General features: G+C 41.5%; 1 long non-coding RNA gene across 1 annotated transcript; it reads right to left on the bottom strand.

Moving 5' to 3' along the window:
- Positions 1-298: 298 nt before the first annotated feature.
- On the bottom strand, positions 299-25,117 carry LOC108804903. The gene is made up of 3 exons (XR_001942383.1): positions 25,107-25,117; positions 8,383-8,393; positions 299-656 (listed from the first exon to the last, which is right to left on the bottom strand). It is a non-coding gene; the product is annotated as an uncharacterized LOC108804903 (long non-coding RNA).
- Between the last annotated feature and the right edge of the window lie 503 nt (positions 25,118-25,620).

The raw sequence follows: 25,620 nt of genomic DNA, 5'->3' as shown, positions 1-25,620 counted from the left end.
AGGCAGCGGGGAGGTGAGGACAGCCGTGAAGTTGGGGGGGGGGGGGGGCAGAGGAGGGAGCGCAGGTCATGTTGGATGGCCGAGCGGTGAGGAGGAGAGAAGCCGCAGGCTGTAGCCGCCCCAAGGACGAGCTGTGTCGGCCACCTGGTGCCCTTGTTGCCATGGCGCCCTGTGTGGCCGCACAGCTCGAACACCCCAAAGGCCGGCCCTGTGCATGGCTTCCAACTGCTCTGGGTCACTAGTGTTTATTGATGATGTGACAGAAGACAGAAGCAGACGCATGAGTTCTGGGTGTAAAGGGATATATTGTCTGCTCAGATTCAGCCAAATTCAGCAAAGTTGATTGTACGGTGCTTCACTTTACAGATGGACAATTACCCAAAGCATACTGCAAAAGCAACCCAGTTGGCAAACAAGTGTAATATTCTGAAATGGCCGAGTCAATCACCTGATCTCAATCCGATCAAGCATGAATTGCACTTGCTAAAGACAAAACTTAAGACAGAAAGACCCATGAACAAACAACAACTGAAGACAGCTGCAGTAAAGGCCTGGTAAAGCATCACAAATGAGGAAACCCAGCGTTTGGTGATGTCTATGCATTCCAGACTTCAAGCAGTCATTGCCTGCAAATGATTCTCAACAAATTATTAAAACTTAACATATTATTTATGATTGTGTTAATTTGTCCAATTACATTTGAGCCCTTGAAATAAGGGGACTGTGTATGAAAATGGGTGCAATTCCTAAATGTTTCATATGTTATTTATGCTCAACCCCCTCTGTTGGGTGGATAGGAGTGGCGTGGCCTGCTGATTAAGAAAAGTACAATGGGCTTTAAATTGCTCTTTAAAGCTATCCTGGACCTGTTCTATACTGTCAAAATACAGCCACATTATTCTTAATAGAAACAAACAAACAAACAGTAGGAAATGGCAATACTTAAATAATGATCAAATACAAAAAAGGAAATGCTTTACTAAATTAAAGTATTACTTAAAGGAGAACTATGGGGTCAGGGCTTTTCCCATAGTTCTCCTTAGGGTAACGGGAGGACACAAACTAGCGTCCTCCCGTCACCCTAAGCTCAGTATACCGCGAGCTACATACTGGCTCACGGTATACTGAGACGCCACAGCCGGAGCGGATCCCGACATCGATGTAGAGATGCAGAGCCAGCTGTACCCGCCCCCTCCCCCGTCCGTTCCCCCAGTCAGCGCTGGTGGACCGGAGCGGGGAGGGAGGAATCCAGCCCCTCCGCTGTCACAGCAGAGAGCCGTGACAGGATCAAGAAGTGAACGAATAGCGGTATGTGTTCGCTCACTTCCCGATCTTCTGAGCCGACATGTGACAGTCTCATTGTCACAGGTCAGCTAGAACTATGAGGTGAGTGAAAAGCACTCACCTCATAGTTCTCCTTTAAGGCTGGGCGTTTTTTATCTTAATACATTCTCTGCATTAAGGTAAAAAAACGCCCAGTACCTTTTTGACACCCCCGTAACTATGTAGGAAAAATCTTGCCAAAATTACTCTTTCTATCTACAGATAAGCGAAATGGCCTCGGTTTGTTTCATGGGCTGTTCATTGAACATATTGTTGTTATGAAGGATTGGTGGGGGGGTTTAAAGATCAATTCTGGCCATTTTTATGGCTAAAAGAAAAGAAATTGTCAAACAAAGGGCATGAGGAGCTGGACACTCTGATGGAGGACATGCACCACTGCCAAAAAACAATGAAAAGAATACTGTACAGCAGGGAGAGGCCCTTTCTTTTTATGCGACTTTGAGGGTGACATGGAAAAGACACCAATTCTTTCAATTACATGCTTGGGATCTAGGGGGCGCGCGCGAGCAGAAAAAAATTGCCGTCTGGAGACGGCAACCCGCAGATGCTGCAGTGCCGTCCGTCCGTTTTTTTACTACGGGCGGACGGCAAGAGGTTAAAGTGACACTAAACTCAGGAGTTGAATCATAAAAAAAGCATTTAAGTACCTTAACTGTTATAAAAATGTAGCTTGTTTTTGTATCACTCAGCTGTAGATCCTTAAATCATTTCTGAATTTGTGCTGACACTGTTTTTACTTCTGGAGGGTGGCTACTTTTGTTCCCCATGTTCCCTTTGTTGTGTCGTAAAGTAGTCATCACTCCCAAGCTCGCTAATCTAAGGGCAATGGGACATCACATTTTGAAAAGAAGACACACCACGCAGGTTGTAATCAAGAAATCAAAATTACAGTGTTTCCCTGGGAGGCAACAGATTTATAGGTTTATAATCAAGATACAAAATAGTGTTTATTTCACAGAGAAATTAAAGAAACTATTTTCAAAAGGAGACACGTCAGCCAGCATAAAAAAAGAGTGTAGTTGCTTCACAGAAACCCAGCAAAATATTGTTCTGACTCCATAAACATTATTTAAGACATCCCAGGCAGCTTATAATTTTTTAAAAAAACAATATTACAGTGTTATTATTTTATTTTTTATTTAAAAGCCATCGCAGCTTTTCTAGGCCACATGTTCCCATGAAGGCAAAAATTAGATTTATGATCAAGAAAAAGACAGCAAAAGAGTAGAGACCAGGATAGATTTCAATTAAAATAATCAACATCAGAGTGATTTATTTCATGAAAAAAAAGTCAGCAAAATATTGTATTTACTCCATGTACAGTATTTAAGCACTTTCACTAGGCCCCATTTTAAATAGGAGAGACACCATCCATCTTTTCATCCAAAAATCAGTTCCAGACTATATTTAATTCATGGAAAAGTCAGCAAAATATTGTAGTAACTTCATGCATAGTACTGTATTTAGGCACTTTTACCAGGCTGCGATTTGAACAAAAGTAACACCAGACAGATATAGTGAGTACATGCACAATGTTTAAGCACTTTTATTAAGCCACATTTTGAACTGGAGAGACACCAACAACAAAAATCAACATTAGCATGCTACCTAAGCCAGGAAGGGACTTTCTAGACCCCCATAATTACAGACCTATTTTGCTACTTGATATTGATGTAAAAATGCTTTCCAAAATCCTTGCAACCAGACATCAGGTGGGCTTAGTCCCGCACAGACAGCCTTCAGATAACACCCGCAAGGTATCCAGGGTATGCTAATAGGGCTAGATATACATAAAACCTTTGATGGTTTATCCTATGATTATTTAATCTGTACAAAAATGGGGGTGCCAGGCTAACTTCCTTTCTTGGCTCAACACACTTTACCAATAACCTTCTGCTAAAGTACAATATCTTAGTCATTTCTCTGGCTCCTTTCCTATAGACATGTGCATTCAGATTCAGATGAACCTGCAAATCAACGAAATTCAGTTGAGTCAGCGCTTCGTCCAAATCCGAAATAACTAATTTATTATATGCCTGAATATACGAAAAATATATTCCGGCTTACATAAATTAGTTTTCAGAATGAGCGGCGGCCAATGTGTTCTGCGCATGCTGGCGGCACTTAAACATGTGGGCGCTGCTATCTTGGTGTATACCAAGATACACCCCAAGATGGTGGCGCGCATGAGCAGAATGCGCCGGCACCAATATGGTCGCCGCTCATTCTGCAGTTTCAGTGTGTGGTTTCGGATTTAGAGGGTCATGGTTCTGGTGGGGTGGCACTGGCAGGAGCGCAGGGGGCTGATGTGAGTACACAGGTGCCAGTGGATACAACTTTGCAGGCCGGTTCCAAGGCTGCTAGAAAAGGTGGGGATGGCTGCGCGGTGCGAGGTTTATGTGTGTTTTGAGGGCCCTTTGGGATCCCATTTGAAGACAGAAGTGCGGGAGAAGATTTGGAAAGGTGAGTAAGTGGAGATGTATACCTTCCTTCCGTTGGAAAAGTTTATCCTTCACAGAGTCGAACCGGAGGAGAGTAAAAAAGATGATGAAGAGAAGCGCCGTTACCGCCTTATTGCCCACACTTTTTCAAATTGGTTACAGGCATTTGCAACATTGGTGAGTGTGATAGGTGAGAAGACGCTGGAACATTGTTCAGCGCTTTTTTTGCTATATGGATGCGATTGGGGAGGCTGTTGGGTTTTTTACCAAGGATTTTGTGGTTCGTCAAGTGGTAAAAGGTTTTCGTAGGGGCCAGCATCGTCCTGATTTACGCAGGCCAGTGACTTTTGATATTTTGGCTATAATCTTGGGTCATCTCCCCTGGTGTTGTTTTTCAAATTTTGAGGTTTTACTTTTTCGAGTGGCTTTTATGTTGACCTTTTTGGGGGCTTTTTGGATTGGGGAATTGGTTAGTACCTCCACGCATGCTCATGGGAATCTCTTGTTTCCTGATGTTGCCCTGTTGGCTGATATTGTTCTGGTTCTGATTCGTCGCTCCAAGATTGATCAGAGGGGGAGGAGTGTATAGGTGGAGCTACAGCTTGTGTTCGGTTCATCGTTGTGTCCCATTCAAGCTGTTGAATAATTTTTAGTGGTTCGCCCGGCATTGGAAGGGTCTTTCTTATTGCACGTTAACAGGTCTGCTTTATCTCGTTTCCAAGTTACTTCTGTCTTTCGATCCTGTCTTGCTTGGGCTGTTATCACTAAACGTTTCTCTTCCCACTCCTTCCGTATTGGGGCTGCTACAGAGGCTGCAAGGTGGGGTTTAGGTGGGGCTGCCCTCCAACGCTTAGGAAGGTGGGAGTCTAACCAGTATCGTCTGTATGTCTGTCCTCACTTCGTGAAACCTAATTTGTGTTTGGGATTCTATTATGTTTTCTTGCATTCCGTTTGTTGTTATCATTTACAGTTGGTGGTCCTTGCCTCGTCGGGATCCTGGGACATTCATATGTGTTTTGGGGGGGCCAGATGGGCGGATGTTCGTCCTGATGAGAAACAACTGGGCATTCCAAGAAGCTCTGCTAACATGCACTGGATTGGTCTGCCGGGTATGCAATGGAGCAGGGTAGTCCCTGAAGTGCATAAATTTGTGCGGTTGGATAGTGTTCCAGATGTCTTGATACTGCATGTCAGTGGGAACAATCTGGGCCTACGCTCCATGCAGGAGCTAATCCGCGATATAAAGTCACCCGTACTCCAATAGAATTTCAAGTCAAAAACCGTTTATTGACTCGATTGCTATCAAATCATATAGCTAAAATAAAGTTTGATACCACCACTACTGTTGATTGTGGCTCCCACGTCCTGGCATTTGGCTAGGTCAGTGGAACGTTTGAACAAAGCCCGTAAAAAGGTGAACAAGGAAGTTGGCCGCTTTATTGTTAGAAATTGGGGTCTGGTCATCCATGATCGGCAGTTGGAGCTGCATACCTGGCAATATTTGAGCAGGGATGGGCTTCATCTGAATGCAGTGGGAACTGATATGTGGTTCCTGGGCCTTCAGGAGGGAATTCAGAGAGCTCTTCGGGTGTGGTGGGGCGTCCAACTGTAAGGTAGCACACTTGGTGGCTGTAGCAGAGTCAGCAGACATGGTTACCAGTATTATGTTTAAAATGTTTCTGCCGCAATTCTGTGTTTGTTTCTGAGTTGATGTGTCTAAATGTGAATAGATATGCGATGGTTGACTGATCCAAGCAAAAAGAGATGTCTATACAGTTAGACTGCTATTATGATAACAATTTTACCTTCAATTAGAGCATAATTGATCTTCCTATTCTAAGCTGTAGCTTGTGTTTAACATTTTAGTTATGTTTGTGTATTTCCTTTGTACCTGATTTATATGTGAAAACATTAGTGTTAGGTAGGGATGCACAGATACTTTTCGAGTACCAATGCCGATACTTGGCATTTTCATGAGAACTATCAGGGTTTCAGCGGTTGCAGCTGGGACCAGGCTCTGGCGCTCCACCACTGTCCTGAAATCATTAGTCTGTATTGTTTTAGAGAAACTGTCACATGACAATAAACAAAAATGTATCAGTACTCGTACTTGTAAGTACTCGGCAAGTACCAGTACTCGTACTCACAAAACTGGTGTCTGTGCATCCCTTTATTTATATTTATAAAAACAAAATCATACATTAAAACAGAGATGTACAAATCCCAGGAGCTCTGTGTGCTCCTTATAAATGACAGCTGCCTCCTAACTTGTGAATTTTTCTCTAGTCTAGTCTTGGAGCTCAAAAGTATCGGTACATGTACTCGTACTTGTACTGAGTACTGTACTTGGTATCTGTGCAACCCTAGTGTTAGGGATTAGATTAAACTATGCTAGTAGTTTTGGGTCAGCCATTGTGTATGAATGCAGCTAGTAGTTGATGATTTTTACTTCCCTGGTAAAACATGTGGCTCAGTAACTTATAAGATGAATAGTATGTGGACCCTCAATCCTTCAGTTTCTTGCTGTGAGCCTGTGTGTGGGCAGGAGTAAACAAACACAAATCTAGTCTTCTTTTTCTTACACATATTTTCTGCATTACTTCCACAATGTGGCCTCCTCTCCATCTCTAGCTCAATGTTGTCTTTTTGTCTCTTTCTCCCCGTTTGCCTTAATTCTTTGCAGCTGTAAAAACCTCTTCACCATACCCTCTATCAAGCGGGTAGATAGGTGAGTGGCAGGAAGAGAATGCCTCTTAAGCCACTGTGGATAATAAATACCATATGTGTGAACTGGCAGTGCTCCCACTGACTGCAAGTTGTGATTTAATGTAGGTTTGTTCAAAAAAGAGTAAGGAGTTATACATGTAACACATTTACCTGCTAAATGCATATTTCTGTTATAGCCTCCTTCAGTGATCTGGCTGTTAATAAGATATAGCTTCATGAAAGATATGAACATAGTATTGAGCTGCCTTTAAGGATCCCAGATAACTGTGAAACGTTTAATCTTCTGTAATATTCTCTCCTCCTTTGTAAAGGTAGTCCGCATTGCCACAGGAACAATGCATTTTCATTTGTCACATGACAAAGCATATACATTTGTCTGTAATCACATTTAAATTTGTCAGTGTGTTTTACAGGTAGTACAGATTACATAGGTGACAGTGGCAGCAGCCAGGCACAGAATGGCATAAAACAGAGAAAAGTGCAAGAACATACAGTATATGGGAATTGATTTAACTGTCAAAAAGATTGTAAATTTGAAGCAGCCAGATTTAAATTTTGGTTTGCCTGTCAGACAGCGCAGCCAGATCAACTCATGCCTTTACTGTAACAACAGCGCAAACTGGTCAAGAATCTTGGATAACTCTGTGCTGCCCTCCTGTGTGTCACCATATGAGCAGTAAAGCTTGGTTGGTTTCTTTTCCTGGCCTTCCCTCTCTCAGTCCTGTTGAAAAAGTATTGCAGGAGGCTGATAAGTCAAATTCAGGTGCTTACACTAGTATTCTTTAAAATAATGAAAAAAAATGAAGGGGGTTATTCATGAAGGACCTGAAGGATCCAGCCGTAGCTTCGGCTGATCCTTCGACTCTCTTCGGCCGCCGGGTCAGTCGAACCAAAGGGCTGCTGTATGGGCTATTCACTTTGTCCCAAGACCAAACAAAACCCAGGACACTCCAACATGCATTTATGTATTTGGTTCCAAAAGTAAAGGGCTAAAACCATGCCTCTCTACCTAAATATTGGTTACTGAGCCCATTCACCCTGCTTAAGTACCAGTAGTTATCCTGTTCAATTTTTTTTTCTTTTAATTTTAGTCAACTTTTTGAATGGAAAGGATTGTTTTAAAGTCTGTGCCCAGTCATTATCCACGTTTACACCAAACCTTCCTCTCCACCTTTAGAGCAAATTTCAGATTTTTTTTTCTTTTAACTTGTAAAAACCTGTGGGGAGACAGCTTTGAATACTCCCTGTGACATCATCACCAGGCTTGTAAAATTCTTGCCGGAGCAACTATTGGAAGCTCAGTTCCTATTGACATAGGCCTGCCCTCAAGAACTACATCTCCCAAGAGCTACAAACAGTGCGTGGGAAGGCTCTTGGGAGTCATTCAATAGCACTGTTTTACTGGTAAAGAAATCAATGTTTGCATGAGAGTAGGACAGAGATGGGGAAGGGGATAGGTAAAGTTCTTAATTCCAGCAAACAGGGCTTGGTCGAATGTAAGTGCACTGTGTTGGCAGCTCAAACAGAGTTAGGAGCTGTACTTAATATGTCTTTTTTAATTTTGCTGTGCCATACACTTTAAAGTAAATACTTACCTTACCCGACTGGTTGGGAGAGTTTGCAGCAGTGCCCCCCATCGGCCAATCAGTGTGGGACTGGAAAGAGTGTGGACAGCTAAGTATAAGACTTTGTTGCAGTCCTGGGGCTGGGGGTAACTTTATATAATTAGAAAAAGGTTGAGAAAGACTTTATTAAAGTATCTTCTTAGGGGCTTCTCCTTTCTTGATGGTTAGGAGGTGGTGATTTGGTAAGCATCATGTATGTGTATTAAGTTATAATAATCATGTATTATAGTTGAAAAAAATGGAACAATGAAACTTTCTATCCCATGGAACACATCTACTAAAGAATTGTCAAAAAATTATTAAAGTTGAACTCCAGGCAAGCAACTAAATGCTCATTTAAAATACATGCATGTTAACTTTTTTACCTGCCGAATAATTTATTCAGTAGTTCAAGTTTAGCCAAATGTGTAAGCCAGTCTTACCTGCCTGACAGCATTGCTAGGTCCTGATGCTCTTTGCAGACAACACTTGAGTTAGGGCTTGTTTCGTTCCACTGCAAACGCAAAAAATGCTGCATGCTCTATTTTTTGCGTTTGCAGTGAAACGGAACGCAGGCATTGCTTTGCCATATGTCCGATTGCACTGCAGGCGGGAGGCGTGGCTGCGGTGCCATTGACTTTGATGCATCACCACGCCCCCTCCCGCCCCAAAACAAAGGGGGAAGTTTTGTGAGTGATTGCGGTGCATTCCAGCAGCTTCCGCTCTGGAACGCAACGCAATTGGTTTGAACAAGCCCTTAAAGTTTAATTCCAATACTGCTGGTCAGTTTCCTACATTGCAAGGATTTTAGCAAACTTTAATGCAGAGTCCTTCCTGCTGCATTTGTATTAAAAACTCACACAGATTCTGCTTACTTCCTACTTCCTACAGCCTGGTTCTACCTCATGAGTGCTAAGTGGAATTGTCTCCCTGCTTTAGTCATATGTTACATAGTTACATAGTATTTGAGGTTGAATAAAGGCTAATGTCTATCAAGTCCAAACTATTGTGTGTGTGTGTGTGTGTGTGTGTGTGTGTGTGTGTATAGGTCCCTGAGTCATCTCATTTTTAAGAGTACCTGTACCCCCGTATATTACGGTCTCTCAGGAAATCGTCCAAAAGCTTCTTGAATGATTCCAGACTATTTGCTGAAATCACTGCTTGTGGCAACGAGTTCCAGACCCTAATCGCTCGAACTGAGAAGAACCCCCTTTGCCCCTTGTGTTTGAATTTTTTTTCTACCAGTTTTAGGTGGTGGCCTCTAGTCTTTGTTATGGAATTAATCTTAAAGAGTTTGTTGCTAATGTTGCTATGACTATAGAACATCTTGTACATAAAAATCATATCCCCCTTAATCTCCTTACTTCCAACGTGAACATATTTAAATTTAGTAACCGTGTCTCATAGCTCTGGTCCTCCATCCCTTTGATGAGTTTGGTTGCCCTCCGCTGGACTTTCTCCAGCTCAATGACATCCCTTCTGTGCACCGGTGCCCCAAACTGCACTGCATACTCCAGGTGAGGCCAAACCAGTGATGTGTAAAGTGGCAAAATTATAGACTTATCCTTGCAAAACATTCCCTTCTTGATGCAGGACAGGATTTTGCGTGCTTTGCTTACAGCAACCTGGCACTGTAATCTATTATTCAGTTTATGGTCTACAATGACCCCCAAATCTTTGCATAACCCATTTGCTTATTTTTTAACCCAAAGTGCATAACTTTGCATTTATCGACATTGAACCTCATCTGCCACATAGTTGCCCACTCCCCTATTCTATCCAGGTCCTCTTGTAATGTTATACTATCTTGGTCTGTTTCTATAACCCTCCCAATTTTGGAATCGTCAGCAAACACTGAGATATCGCTGTGTACTCCGTCCCCGATGTCGTTAATAAACAGGCTGAATAGCATGGCTCCCAGCATAGAACCCTGATGCACACCGCTAATGACACTAGCCCAGTCTGAGAGGTCTTAGTGCTATGGCTAGTCTTAGTGCTATAATAAGCAGAAAACTAACAAAAAAACATTGAGCCAAATGCAGGAGCAGGATATTTTTGAGTGTGTACACCTCCCAGAAACACAAGCCATGTTTGAAAATTGTTTACCAGTTTTAGAAAATTATACCTAGCTGCTGACTGAACCTTTAAGGTATTTTTTTTAACTCTAAGTGACCTTTAGTCTGCTGTAGCCATTTTTTCTGTTACATAAATTTTTAACAAGTGGATTTGCCTTTAAAGAAGAACTCCAGGATGGAGTGCCATGACAGCTGGCTGGCTAAGGAGGTTTGGGTGAATATAACTTTTTTTATTTCTGCACCTAGAGGAAAATGACCAGTTAACCCTTGCAGTGGGGGGGTGGAAAAATATAAAAGTTATACTCACCCGTACCGCTGAGCCGGCCAGCTGTAACAGTGTTCCCTGCTGAATGTCTCCTCCTACTCTGCAGTGATGGTACTGATCATCTCCCCCCCCAGAGGTGACTGCCAGTCACCGCTACCCACAGGGATTTCCCCCCTCCCCTCTCCGATCCTCCAGCAATGACTGGAGGGACGGACAGGGGAGGGGGCGGGCACAGCTGCTTCTGCCTCTAGATAGGTAGAGCCCGCTGTCAATCAGCCAGCGGGGTGGATCTCGACAGTATTGTCAGGAACTGTTCCGACTGTGGTGCTCTCAGCATAATACTACTGTCTGATTTGAGGAAGTAAAATCAATAGCCTAATATACCGTATTTGCCGGCGTATAAGGCGGGTTTTTAAACTTAAAAACATCCCCCGAAAATCGGGGGTCGTCTTATACGCCGGGTATGGCGTATTTGTACATAGTACAAATCTTCCGGGTTCCGTCAGTATACTGCGCTGAGCCAATCACGGCAGGCTTTGTATTCATGAATACAAAAGTCCCTGTATTTATGAATAAAAAGCCTGTATTCATGAATACAAAGCCTGTATTCATGAATACAAAGCCTGCCGTGATTGGCTCAGCGCAGTATACTGATGGAACCCTGAAGACGGAGGACACAGCGGGGATAGCGGACAAGGTAAGAGACTGTAATCCCGAGTGTGGCTCGGGGTTACCGCTTATGGTACTGAAAATTAACCCCGAGCCACACTCAGGAATACCACCATGGAGGTTAGTGTGTGTATCCAAACAATATTTTTGGGCTATACTCGTCTTATACGACGAGTATAGCCCAAAACCTATATTTTAACATAAAAAGTAGGGGGTCGCCTTATACGCCCAGTCGCCTTATACGGCGGCAAATACGGTATACAGATTTTTGGGTCACAGGAGGACATTAGTATATGTCTTCCTGTGACCCTAGAGAGAACTATGGGAAAAAAAGGTTACCCCACAAGATGAGCGCACCCTTACACTAAAAAAACCAAAACAGATTATCTTCTTCCCACACTCTGCAGAAAATAAGTAAATATAATCAAATACACTTTACACCACCCAGCCTGCATGGGGTCAGTGTAGTGTATATTACAACCAGCCTGCCCTCTCAGAAACTTTTACAATCCCACGAATGCAATGGCCTGAACATAAAGAATAATGGCTGTCCCTACATACATCTCTCTGCTTATGTCTGGCAGGTATTATTAATCCTAATGACCCAGGGTGGGGGTAATCATTTTATATGTACGTTTTTTGCATATAGGTGTACTTATCTTTCAAGTATTTATTATTGCATTGATATTTGTGTGTATCAACATCGTTTCTGGATGATCAAATACTACTGTCTGATTTGAGGTAGTAAAATCAATTAAACACAGTACAAATGTGACCCTGCTGTTGTAACAACATATTTTGAAATTAGATTTATAGTTAATGTCAACGTTGTCATTATTCTGACTTTACTGTTTAATATGCCCCCCTCCCTGGTATAAGCTGTAGGACCTTTTTATGTATAGCCAAACAACACTGTTCTTGTTCATTTTGCATTGCCTAGTACCATGCTGATCTCTTCTATGAATATTTATAGGTTTCAGCTCATATCTAAATCAACATCGAGCTTCAGAATTGTGTGTAATCTTCTACGTTCAGGGAAAATATTATTCAGAGATGGATTCTGTCAGTGAGGGGTTAATACTTGACAGATTGGACAAATTTAATAAATTCCTCCTCTGCTCTAACTTTCTCCTTTCGCCCTATTGGAGCTTTTGCTTATGCAAATATAGAAGTAATACATAGATCAAAGCAGTTTCTGAAACCATAAATTACCTGACTCTCACTTTCCTCTGTCTCTCATCTGTGTCTTTCCTAAGTCTGGATCTTGGTAGTGATAATATAGCAAATTCACAGCTGCAATTGCACTTCTCATTCAGCCCTTTTAAAATGTTTTTATTTTTTCCACTTAGAAAAAATACAAGTAAGGTACACATACAAGATCTGATACAGTTGTACACAATGTAGGTAAAGTGAGAATGTTTACTAGACATGTGCACAACAAAAAATTTGTTTCCAAACTAAACAAATGAAAATGAAAAACGGCTTAATTTGTTTCGGCAAAGAAAACGAATCTTTATGTTTCGGATTCGGAGGCATAACACAGTTTCAATGTCAAAGTGCCATGACATAATTTAGCAGACTCTACTGGGTAATTTATGTATGCACTGATTAGTCATGTAAGGCAATTCCAGGCCATTCACTATTATAGGATGTAAATATCATCACAAGAAGGGTTATGATTATACATTGTGATTTTAGTTATTATTCATTGCAATTCACAATATTTTTTAACTAGTGTAACTGGGAAGAATAGCCCTTACTATGGACAAAGTTATGGATATCATGTATAAAATAAGGGGTATATGCAAATAAAGTTTTTGGGAGTTTTTTGTTGTGTTTTGTATTTTTGTTTGAATGTTTATTAGCGGTGTTATATGTTATAAATTATTATAATTGTTTGAAAAATTAATAAACATATATTAAACAAAACAAAACTGGGTTGTGTCACACTGTTTACAGGCAGGGGGAGTAAGGTTTGCCTGGGTTAAGGGAAAGGGAAGGAGGGGAGAGAGGAAAGGCCACAAGCACACTCCCAGCCTCACCCTACACAAAGATTTTCCAGCTCACAGGACAACAATCTAAGGCCAGCAGACTGAGAGCGACCATAACTGGGGTTTGGTTAACTCCGCAGTTAACCCGTTACACAAAAGAATGGCTGCTACCACATGTTTTAACGAAATCACCCAGCAAACATTGTGACAAATCCAAAACGTAAGCAATGCCTGTAATGCCAATTGTCCCTTCATGTAGGAATAAAACAGGGTTTACAATATGGTAGCACTCATCATAGAGACAAGGATACGTAAAGTTCTTGTTTAGAGCGTAGATATAAGCTTAACAATTTTAAATTATTGTTTTTAATAAAATTAATGGTGCAGGAAAAATATACAGAAAAAGATGTTACACAAGAGAGACAAATAACACAACAGTAAAACAAAAAGGAAGAAGAATGAAAGTAAAGACCTGGGTTCTATGGATTCCAACAAACAATGAAGCAGAAAATTGTTCAGGGATTGGCTCTTTCAAAGTTTAGCTTGGCAAAGGTTTGGTTCTTGATGCTACATGAGAGCTTCTTCTTGATGGTAAATTCGTTTTTTCTCCTTGATGTTAACAAGATCCTCTTGCTGGCTTGTGCAGCAGCTTTTTGTGGGCCTAAAAAAAACAATAGAATACTGTGTGTTATTAAATTAGCTTTGTATACATACCAGACTTGACATACCTGTAATGTATGCCTCCCTCAGAAGGGGTAATGTGTGTCTATAGGCCTCTGGACCTCCTAAGACAGAAGTTATTAATGTACTATCCCTAGGTCCACAATTATAAATACTGAGTAAAATGTGGAGTCTAATGTTACTGGCAGGGGTGAGTTGAGGGTCTGTTGCTCGTTATCAGTGGAGGTCATCTTTGTGAATTAACTGGGACTATCAAGTGTGCTGGCTATTTAGCACTTTACAACTTTCTCATAATGGTTTTATAACTAACACCAATAGGCCGGTTCTGCCCCCTTGTCTAAGCATTGAAAGTGTGATCTTTGTAATTTACAGTTGGGGACGAGGTGGCAGTAACTTCCAATCTCAATAGTGTTGGCAGACAGTGACTCAATCCATATGCTGACTAGAATAAGGTCAGAACTATGGAAAGAGGTGGAAGCAAATACCAGAAACAGATAAAGCAAACCATATTGAAAAGCATATCACAGTGCTTGTATAACTTGACACAGCCAGGCCTGAAAAAACAACTTAGGTACTTTGCAGACTATGGAATGTGAAGGATTTTCTTTTGACGATGCTTTAACCAGAAAACAGTGGCTTGTTCCAGCAACTGAGGGTTCCGATGAGTTCCTGCTCAGACTCTGGGCCGTGTCCCTAATAACAGGTGGCAGGAGAGGGGAGAGCTGGGCCAACAGTGTGCAGGTGCCGGGAGAACCAGAGGAGAGCTGGAGGTGGAGGAGGAGGAAGGAGGAGAGCAGGTGAGAGATGCAAAGCATCCAAGTATAGAATCCAGACTGTATGGGGAGCCAATCAGAAGTGGCATCGCGCTCAGAGATTTCTGTGTATATAGAGATCTCCGTGTCTATACAATGTATATATAGATCAGTGTACATAGAGATCAGAGGGTGCTTTACTCCTCAATGTGTATATAGAGATCAGTGTGTATATAGAGATCATTGTGTGCTATACTACCCACTGTGTATAGAAATCAGATGGAGAGCGCTTAGGGATACAGTCTACTCACAATATCCTCTGTTTAAGGGCCTGGTAGCCCTTAAAAGAGGCCTTTGGTCATTTGCTTCTATTTGTTTGAATTATTTGTGCCTACAATTGCCCACAGAATGGTGGGGTGAGTCCTCCACCATACTGAAATGGCCCTAGCACCGACAAGACTGAATTGCTGTATATTTAGTCCCCCTGGCCAGTGGAAGAGGCCAGTAGTAGTCAGGGCCTTGTGCTCATAGTTAGGCCATTGTTAAGCCAATTGTATTGTTGTCCTGTGAATTGACTGAAATTGGATTGTGCATGTGGCCTACCCATTTTTATTTACAGGGCTTTGCCTTTAATAACGCTAATTGAAAGATAACTAGGTGAGCGATACACCTGATTACCAGGTGAAAAAAGGGAAAAGAAGCCTGAATAAAAGAAAAGTACAGCAAGCACTTTATCTAAGGACAGGTAAGCTGCACTATATTAGGTTTTTGGGTTTTAGACATTGTAGAGTTTTGTAATTCTAAAGTCTCTAGATTGACAATGTCTAATGGCCTAGACTGTTGCTGGGGCTAGCTCAACCTAGGCTGCTCTTACTCCAAAATCTGGCAGGCTTGACAACATTCAGTATGATGCTTAATGAATCTTCTCCAATGCAACATATCTTGCTCTAGAGTAATGTGTGAGCATAGTTGTTCTGTATTCTTTTATCAGTAAATTAGTAGTGAGTAAGAAGTACAAAATGTACAAAGGTCTGTGATACTTGTATCTTGCTCACCTGTATAGACAATATTTTATAATAACTAAATCAATTTTGAATATTTACTCGTTTTCATCATTATGATTTGGAAATTATTGTTAGACAGCTGAGGATGATGCCTGTGTTTCATTAAACAACATAATTTGCTTACTCTAAAAAAAGAGGTTTTTCTGAACTGCTGCATTGCTGCTCTATGGCTGGTTTTGTAAATGCTCCTTAAATTCTGTTACTTTTACTCCCTCAAATTAGCTTTTTGCTGCCTCCTTTGTTATGCAGCATTTTTAGTTCCCTTTTACCTGAATATTGCACACTCTCTAATAACGAGTCACTAATTATGATAATGATGATAATCCTTGTCTGCATCTGCACAGACTCATGATAAAAAGAGTCGGATTCCCTACATCAGCGCAGAGTGATGGAGACACAAAGCTCCATTGTTCTCCCCTACTAGGAAGAAAGAGAAGAGCGGGGAGGTTCATGTGTCAAAGGTTCCCAGTGCTAAACTGTTATAGAATAGCCCTAGGTTTTCCAGAAATGAAACTGTCTTTATCAGAAATTTGAATTTTCCTATTAATCTAACCACTGATCATTTAGTATCTTGTGGCTATATAAAAATACTTTAAAATCATGCATCATTATATTTATATATTGGTTACCCATTTTCTAAAAAGGTTTATTGGCTTTAGTCACTGATTGATCCAGTCTGAAAAGGTCTGTATCATGTCATTCTCTATAATAATGCTAAATGTATTGGTGCAGAACCACACATTTATATGATGTGGCAGTGTAAAACTGGTGGAACTGAGAATGTAATGACTTTGCGCAAAAGGCAACTGTTTCTTTGGTATGTCCCTACCCCCAATACTTACCTCTGTGCCCATTCCAGTGATCTTCACTCTGCATCCCTGCCCAAATCTGCACAGTTTTTCTACCCAAAATGTCCTTTCTGGGTTTTCTTCATCCTGAACATTTGCACCATTGCTAGGGTGACCATATGTCCCATTTTAAACGGAACACTACTGTTATTTCTTATTTTCCCCCGTCCCGTTTCTTTAAAAAAAAACAATTTTGTCTTGTTTTCCTTCTTAAGAGTGTGCTCTGGGTCTGTGCGCCTCTTTAATGAGACCGGCTGGCCACATTGATATAGATATTAAGACGACCGCAACTGCGGCTCGCCTTAACTTGTACATCTGTCCGGCCAGCTGTCGCACAGAGATCACTTCAAATAAGTCTCCGCTGGCACTCTTTCTTCCTCTATGGCACTGACCAGGTGGAAGTTATGTTTCGGTGCACGGAGCACACTCTGCGCCTATACGTAACTTCCTCCTAGTCAGTGCTGCCGCGGAGGAAGAATAAGCGCCGCCGGAGACTTTAGGCTGTCATTTTATATGATCAACAGCAGAGCTTTTATCTCAGCACGGCAGTGCTCCAGAGTGTTAGGAAATCTTAAGGTTAATGGCATAGTTCTCTGCTCCTCAGACTGACACAATGGAAGGATCTGAGGCAGTATAGGAAGGGGGAAAGGAGCTTAAAGAATGCACTGCATTGTATTGATTAAGTTCTGTCACTGAAGAATAATTGTTGATTGTTGAGATGTGCATTTGGATTTGGATGAACTGCCAAATTAACACATTTCTGTCAATTCGGCAGTTCATCCACATCCAAATGACTATATACCCGAAAATACAAATTACTATATATTCGGCCACATAGTAATTCGTTGTATGGGTGCCGCCATCTTGGTGCATCTGACGTCATGTAAGAAGACTCACCACCCTCTTGGGTGCAACAAGATGGTGGCGCCCATTGTTTCTATGTGCACATGCATGCGTATGGACATGCCTGCAGGGCCTCCACCAGGGGGGTACAGCCAGGACGAATGTGAGGGGCCCAGGTCGCCAGGGGGACCCGGGCTCCACCCGAGCAATTTTTAACTATAGATTAATATGTACCGACAAGTTGGTACGGTCCCGAGCAGCAGACGTTGCCCAAGGCTGGAAAGGGGCCCGACGCTGGGGTGGAGACGTCTGCTGTCCTCTTTAATTTAAAAAGTAAAGATCCACAGAATGTCTCTACCATTGGTCATGCATCTGATCAACCTATATGAACATCATGTTCATACAATATGATCAGATGCATGGCCAATGGCAGAGACAGTGTGTATCTTTACTTTTTAAATTAAAGACCACCCAGAGCCTGCACTGACCGCCCAATGCCCACACTGACTACTCAAAGCCCGCACTGACCACCCAGAGATACCACTGACCGCCAGAGAGTGACAGAGAGCCCGCACTGACTCCCTGAAAGCTCACACTGGCCCCTGAGAGCCCACACTGGCCCCCTGAGAGCCCGCACTGGCCCCCTGACAGCCTACATTGGGCCCCTAAGAGCCCGCACTCTCCATCTTCAAGCCCGAACAGCCTCCTGAGAGCCTGCACAGCCCTCCTGAGACCATGGAGACATCAGGCCATGAACCAGGAGCAACACAGAGTATGTAGCTTCATAGTATTCTGCATTGCTGTATAAAGTATTGCTGGGATTTGTAGTCCTCTCTAGCTGATGGTATTAATTTGCAGTGCTTAACAATGTATTGCTGGGATTTGTAGTCCTCTGTAACCGGTGCCATTCTGCATTGATGTATAATATATTACTGGGATTTGTAGTCCTCTATAGTTGGCGGTATTCTGCATTTGCTGTATAATGTATTGAGAGTCAGTGGCAGATCTATCAGGCATGCCACCACTAACTCCAAGCTGTAGAGAGACTACAAATCACAACCCGGACAGAAGGAAGAGGCTCTGGTGACCATCGACATTTCTATTAAAAAGGCCCACCAAAATCCTCAGCTCCAGGCCCGTGATGCTCTTAATCTGACCCTTGAGCCCAGGCCTAAAGCTGCATAAGGGGCCCCAACATTTTTGATGGCTACCCTGCACGCCGGCGGTCAATATGGTCTCTGCACATTTTGTTTTCTTCAACGTGTAGTTTTGGATTCGGAGGTTACGAATCTGAAATCTGAAACAGGATAATAATTAATTTTGTCCAAAACTTTATGCTGTACACGTCTACTATATTGTCATAAAACTTTTGCTAACATCTAAAGGTGCCCATACACTGCTCGATTCTCGTACGAGAATCGGGCGAAATTTCGCGATCGTACGAGAATCGAGCAGTGTGAACTAAGACGTGCGACCGTTTTTTACTGTACGGTCGCACGTCTTTTGTCGAGCCAACATGTTCGAAAACCCGCCGAGAATCGTACGATTCTCGGTGGGTTTCTAGCCTGCTCGCCCGATAACTGCGGAACGGGCCGGTGTACGCACGCGCACACTGCCCGTTCTGCATTGCCGTCATCGGAAGATCGCAAGTACGATCTGCCCGTCCAAGGTGGGCAGATCATACGGGCTTTCAAGAAGCACCCGACCATCGCAAGACAAAAGTCTTGCGATGGTCGTAAGGTGTATGGGCACCTTTACTTTTTCATGAATACGAAATATTAAAACCGCCCCGTTTTTGCCATCCCAATGTCCCATTTTTGGTTTAAGGAAATATGGTCAGCCTAACCATTGCCCCATTGATTCCTATGGAGAAAGCTGTACTCTGCAGGACCACTGAAACCCACCATGAGTAACTGTACCAAAGGTACAGTTGTACTTTAATATTTAAAGCAATAATGTTGCTTACTGTACCTCTTTCTTGCAGTGGATGTATGGTTCATCAGCTATAGGTATTAGGTATAGCATCAGAAAAATTATTCTACAGTGGTGCTAAATAAGGGACATGCCTCTCAATCTCCTAATATTTTGTATTGCATTGTTTACCAGGAACAATTTTACCTCTGCATTATCTGGGGCAAACAGGCTAATTTGATGACAAATCTGTCAGGTTTTTAACCCAAAATAGAGCCCAACAGATATTTCACAATTACTCCCTGGGAGTAGTAAAAGATGGTTTAGTAGTTTTGTTGCCTAGATTTGAAAACTTATATTTGGACAAAACATATGCCAGTACCCTGTAGATATTCACTGTCTTATAAGTGTCGTGCAATATGGCAATAGGTGGCTACCAGACTGCAAGTTAACTCTTTATAGGCAACCTGTATAGGCAAACAGAATGCATCATTTTTTATAGGAATGCATGTCCCTACAGAATACATTGAACAATGCCTGGTTTCTAAAAAATGTATTCCCTTTTCTGCTGTGCCCAGTCCCTGGTATGAGTTGCTTAGTATAAAGCTTCAATAATGCATGCTGCCTAATTCCTGACCCTAGACAACTATTGCTCATGCGTGTTTTTGTCCATTCCCTGGATCTGGATCTAGATGTAATATTGCCCATTCTCTAATAAAAATGAAATCATTTGGGATACTAATTTTGGGCTACTAAAATAAATAATGAAGAATTTGTAGATAATGATTCCTCGCTTTGAGAGGAAAAGCTTACAGTCTATAAATCATTGTTGAAATATTGGGAGAAGTTTATTAGAGGTTATAAAATATGTATTATACCTAAATACAGTAGCTGTGCAATTCACATCCTTATACTAAAAAATTACCAACCAAACCAGTGCTTACAGTGGACCTGAACTCAAAGTGAACAGGAAAAGACAAACCCAATGTTAGATTTGTTAGCTAACACTTGGAAATTGGGAGCAGACCTCAAGATATAATTATACTTCGTTCCCACAAAGGAAACTTAAACTTAGCTGCCTGAAGTTTTTGTGGCACACCGTGACCATTTTACAGGGAAACCAGGGAGGCTACGCCTCACAGTCCACAAGGTAGCCACAGAGGTGCATCTTCCCACCAAACAATCTGCCTATCGTGTCTTGTTGGAGTTTTAAAGGGGGATTGAGGGGATGCTGCAGTTAGGGGTCACTCAGATTATTCCCACAGTGCCTAGGCGTCACCAGTAGTTCTGGTCCCCAGAAAGAATCAGACGATCAGGTTCTGCGTTGCCTACAGAAAGCTGAATGCCTTCACTACTGTTGATGTCTAGCCCATTCCCAGAGTCACTGCAGAAGTTGCAGCACAACTTGTATGGCTGCATCTTCACAGTGAACACTAGCCACAATCCACTTAGGTGTTCTAAACATGTTGCTGGGGAGAATGGCAAGCTGCTTCACTGGAGTTTGAGTTTCCAACAATACAATTTCACCATACAGCATAAATGGGAAGTAACCACTGCAGCGCTGATAGACTGTCCTTGGAGCTAGAGCCAGAAGAACCCGGTCGTATTGGAAAGGAACTTGTACACCTTCCCTGGGACCTATTAAAGAGGTTTGACGATAGTGAAGTCTGATGAACTGTGTGGATGGAATGGGGGAGTCCCAAAAATTTGCAAGGCGGTAACAAAAATAGTAAGCTTTAAATCTCATGTCAATACTAGGCAGCCATATAAGGTGACACATTTGACAAAAACACAGTCCAGAGTAAGACACATTTAACACAAAGTTAGATGGAATGCAGAGGTATCATAAACTTCCTCTTATAAAGGGCCCTGTCAAAAAATAGGCAGAGCATCTTAAGCAACACACATTTGTGAGTCTGTTTTTTTTATATACCGGACCCAAACTTTATACATCATTTATAATTCCAGCTGTGATGGAGTTACTTTCATAAAAATTGGTTACACAAATGTATAGAAAAATACAAAGCAGGTAGATACCGAAAACGCTTATATTACAAGGTCCAGAAGGCTAATAAAATAAATTACACCCTAGTAGAATGATGCATGCAATCTATATTATATATGTGGCATCTAATAAATTGTCATTTCATTCGGCTAAAAAATCTGCTGGTTGTTGGAATGTGAAACCTTGTTAGATGGAAATATAGATGTATTCATCAAAGTTAGGGGTATGTCTAGCGAAGCATAATAAAACACTTCACACCTACATTACAACCTTGAGGCCGTTTGATTGGGTATGGCCATCAAGGGGACAAGAAAAGATGGCTGCTCCAGCAGCTCTGAGCTCTCATTTTACTATCAAAACTATAACGCAATTCTAAGAGTAATTTATGGGATCCATTTGCCATATCAGATTGGACTTACTCTGCAAGCGAATTGAACTCTGCAGTTTGTCTCTTTGAAAAGCTATAATTGTGTAATCTGCATTCACACCTAAGCTAAGTATATTTCTGATGATTGTTTTGCACATTTTTTAAGGAGTTTTCAGGCTTGCGTGTTTTTATTTTAGCTAAAGGAAAGCTAGTTACTAGGAGGAGATGGTTGTTAGGAACAGAACCGTGTGAAAACCACGCGTTATGCGCATTTTTCAAGTGGTCCCATTGAAGTCTATGGAGCCAAAAATATGCAATTCTGCCAGAAAAGAAGGTCATGTAACTGTTTTGAGCTTCAAGCTACAAGTGACAGGTAATACAATGCTCAGGTTTAAATGGCTACCATTGAAAATAATGGGATTCTTCATGCTGAACATTGTCATGCTTTGGTAAATACAGGACAAAACACTAACATGTGAATGGGGTCTTAAACTCTGTTACATTTCTGTCTGGGCTTACCAGCGGGTGTTACAGACATTTCTTAAAGGCTAGAATTGCAACAGCAGATGCTGTAAACGGTGTGTGTTTCCGTTAAACCACATTGTGGCAGCTACTGTGTGTGTTTGAAGGTTTAACTGCTTAGTTAACCTGCACCAGCTTCAAACAGTAAAACAGCAAAAAGTTTCCTGGCACACTCACCAGCCAGCATGCAAAAAAAAAATTATCTAACCACTAAGGTTAAAAGCAGTGGACGCACCACTATAGCTATGTTGCTTGTATTCAGAATGGTGTATACCTGTATTTGTTTCCCATGTATCGTTTATTTACACAAATAAAGCTGATTTTTTTTTAATTCTAAAAAAAAAAAGCAGAGGTTTAGATACACGTCTTCTGCAGAAAATGTGAAAGCCGCACAGCCACGTCAAGGCACCTCCATATAGTGCGGTCCTAACTCTAAACTATGAGAGTCTCCATCTTGGAGCACATGGGGCAAAATACTAAATTGGGTGCAGGTTTGTCAGGTGGAAGCCTGACAAACCCGTCACTTATTTGTCTAAAAATATGTATCATAATCCCTATTTCTAATATGTGAAAGATTGAAAAAAACACAGATGTTTAATATGGTAACTGAGGAGTCCATAAAACTTGAAGGCTGTCTACCTTTTAGACCATGTGTCATGTTATACCCATAGGGTTCTTTCACAAATGCGTTGATAATTTAGTGAAAGAGCAATGCTGATTAACACGCCTATAGTGTTAACAAGGCATTTAGCAGGCATTTTCAAGGCATTAAGGAACCATCAATAACTAATGCAAAATTCCCTGCAAGTAGGGGAGTGTTACAGGGGAAGTGATGTAATAAAGGGAAGTGACCAGCTTTGAGGTGTGCTTAGGCTGTGGTGACATTTACAGGCATATTGTTGGTTTTTCTGTGCTGCATTAATATAGATCCAACTGTCTTTTGACAACATGGGTTCGTATACAGTGATCTATATAATCCTCTGCTGTACTGTTTAAGCGACTGTATAGTTTGCATTATAACATTACATGTTATCAGTGCAAATAGCAGTGCCTACACCTGAAACACGCATAGGTGATGGAGTGAAAATTGATAATTATTTTCTATTTTTGCAGGTTTTTGGCAACGGGAATCCTTCTCCTCCCTTCACTTACATTTTTTGTTGCACTATTCACAATATTGTACACGAAACATGTGATGCAAGTTGGAGTCAGCTGAAAGATATAGTGATGCCTACACCAACAGAGGAGTGAGGGGGAGGAGGCTGGAACAGAGGAGGCTGGAAATCAGCACACAATTTGACGAAAACAGCAATTTCCCCCACTGCATCGGAGCACTAGATGGCAAACACATCTGTATTAAATACTAATGATATACTATATACTACTTATACTAACAATAACCTACAAAGCCATCTACAACTCTGTCCCAACCTCCATCACCCACCTCATCTCAAAATATCACCCAAACCGCCCCCTTCGCTCTTCCCAAGACCCCCCGCTCTCCAGCTCTCTTGTCACCTCCTTGCATGCTAGCCTCCAGCATTTTTCCAGAATGTCTCCCATCCTCTGGTACTCTCTACCAAAATTTGTCCACCTATCTCCTACTCTGTCTGTAGGCAATCCTTGAAAACTCATCTCTTCAGGGAGATATATTCTACCTTAACATAACAGTACTTTCAGTTCTTCCATTAAATCATCCCAAACAGTTATTACCTTTTGTATCACTAGACCCTCCTACTAGATTGTAAGCCCTCACGAGTAGGACTGAAATTGTATTGTTAATTGTATTGTCTCCATCAATTTTGTAAAGCGCTGCATAAACTGTTGGCCCTGTATAATAATAAATCATGTATAATAATTAAAGAAAGCCTGCATATCTGTGTTTGCTGATTCAGTATATTTTTTTAAAATTCTGGATTGCTCAGATGGCGGGGTGTTTTTATCTGGCAATTGAACAGTCGTTTGATCACCGGCAGTGGATGTTGCAGACAGCTGTGATGACTCCATTAGCTGAGTGTTTTCAATTGGTTGCTCATTTTCAAGCTCTTCTGTGGCATCAATACGGCTCTCACTGTCGTCCACATTGACGGATGTTCTACATGACAAAAAAAGGTAAGACGTGGAGTATATGTTCAAGACAGGGTTTGAGAGACAGTGCATCTGAGTACAGCCAGAGTCAGTGCCTGCAGCATATGGTTGAGGGCCTAAAGCCTGTGGAGCCAGTGCGAGCCACGAGGCTGGTATGGAGTATTTGCTTTGCTAAGAAATGCTGAAAAACCCTTTTTTAATGTATCTTTAAACGTTACCATGAGGTAATCTTCACATGGTATATAAAGTAATATTTGACATAAAACAATGCACATTAAAGTCATACAAACAAAACTCACTTTTGTTCTCCTGCTCCCTGGCTATCAGGCTTTCCCATTCCACCCTCAGTACATGCTGGATTATTTCTTGCCACACTTCTTTTTTTTTTAAGGAGTTGCAGTAGCTGGGCAGACTTGGGTCATACAATTCTGGGTGTTGCTCAACTGCTTGACTTCGGCCTTGTTCTAAACTATAACTAAATGCCTATGCAGAGGGCACTAGCGATCCCTTCTCCACCTTCACCAAGTCACACCTTTTGTTAAGGCTGCATATCCATGTACGGACCTGAGGCAGGCGGTAAACATTGATTGATCCTGTGCATTTTACCAGCACCGCACTGATCGTAAAATAATTGTAAGATCAATGTTGTTGCATTTGCTACTTTTTTACAAAAGGTGCCCAAAAGGTGGACTTAGTCTTTATATTTGAATCCTGTCCTCTTGTTGTCAAAGATTCCATGCTGTAAAATATGTCATGCTTGCTGGTTTTGGTTCCACAAGCTGCTAGCAAACTAGAAAATTAATTATATCATACATAACATTTTATACACATTTATTTAAACTGGTAGAAAAACACAACCCCACCCCTCAGATGTTCAATATTGTTTTAAAGAAAGCGCTGTTTGTCCACAATTTATTATTGTTAAAACTGTTGTATTACAGCTGTACGAGAGCTGCTTGAGTTGTTAACCTTTATTAATGTATAATGACCTTTATAAATGTCAATTTTGTATTCATTCACAATTTAATGCTTATACTCCTGGCCATTATGCTCAGTGTCATCACGTAAAGTGGTATGCAGCTGACTTTGACTTATGAATGATTACATGATTAATATAAAACATTGGGTAAAACAAGTTTTCTTCTCTTTGTTAAATAGATGTTTTTAGCCAAGTGGAAATATAAAGTGGCAAGAGCAGTCACAAATAAATTAAAGTATCAGCATAGATGTTCAAATACATTGATTTAACTCTACAACCAGTTTGCACACATTTCACTCAAAACCAATTTTGTTGGGTTAATATTTGCTGTTAAAATGGTAAATCAGCAATGAGGCTTCAAGCTGTTTTCATTTTTTTATAAGTGGGTGTTATATTTTAGATGAGGCTGGTGGGTGGGTCGGAGAACATCTTTATGACCAGCTG

The sequence above is a fragment of the Nanorana parkeri genome, unplaced genomic scaffold, assembly GCF_000935625.1.
Source record: "Nanorana parkeri isolate BGI_ZX_2015 unplaced genomic scaffold, ASM93562v1 scaffold77, whole genome shotgun sequence".
Classification (NCBI taxonomy): Eukaryota; Metazoa; Chordata; class Amphibia; order Anura; family Dicroglossidae; genus Nanorana; species Nanorana parkeri.
Note: the sequence above shows the minus strand (reverse complement) of the source record. Positions and strands in the feature narration are given on the sequence as shown.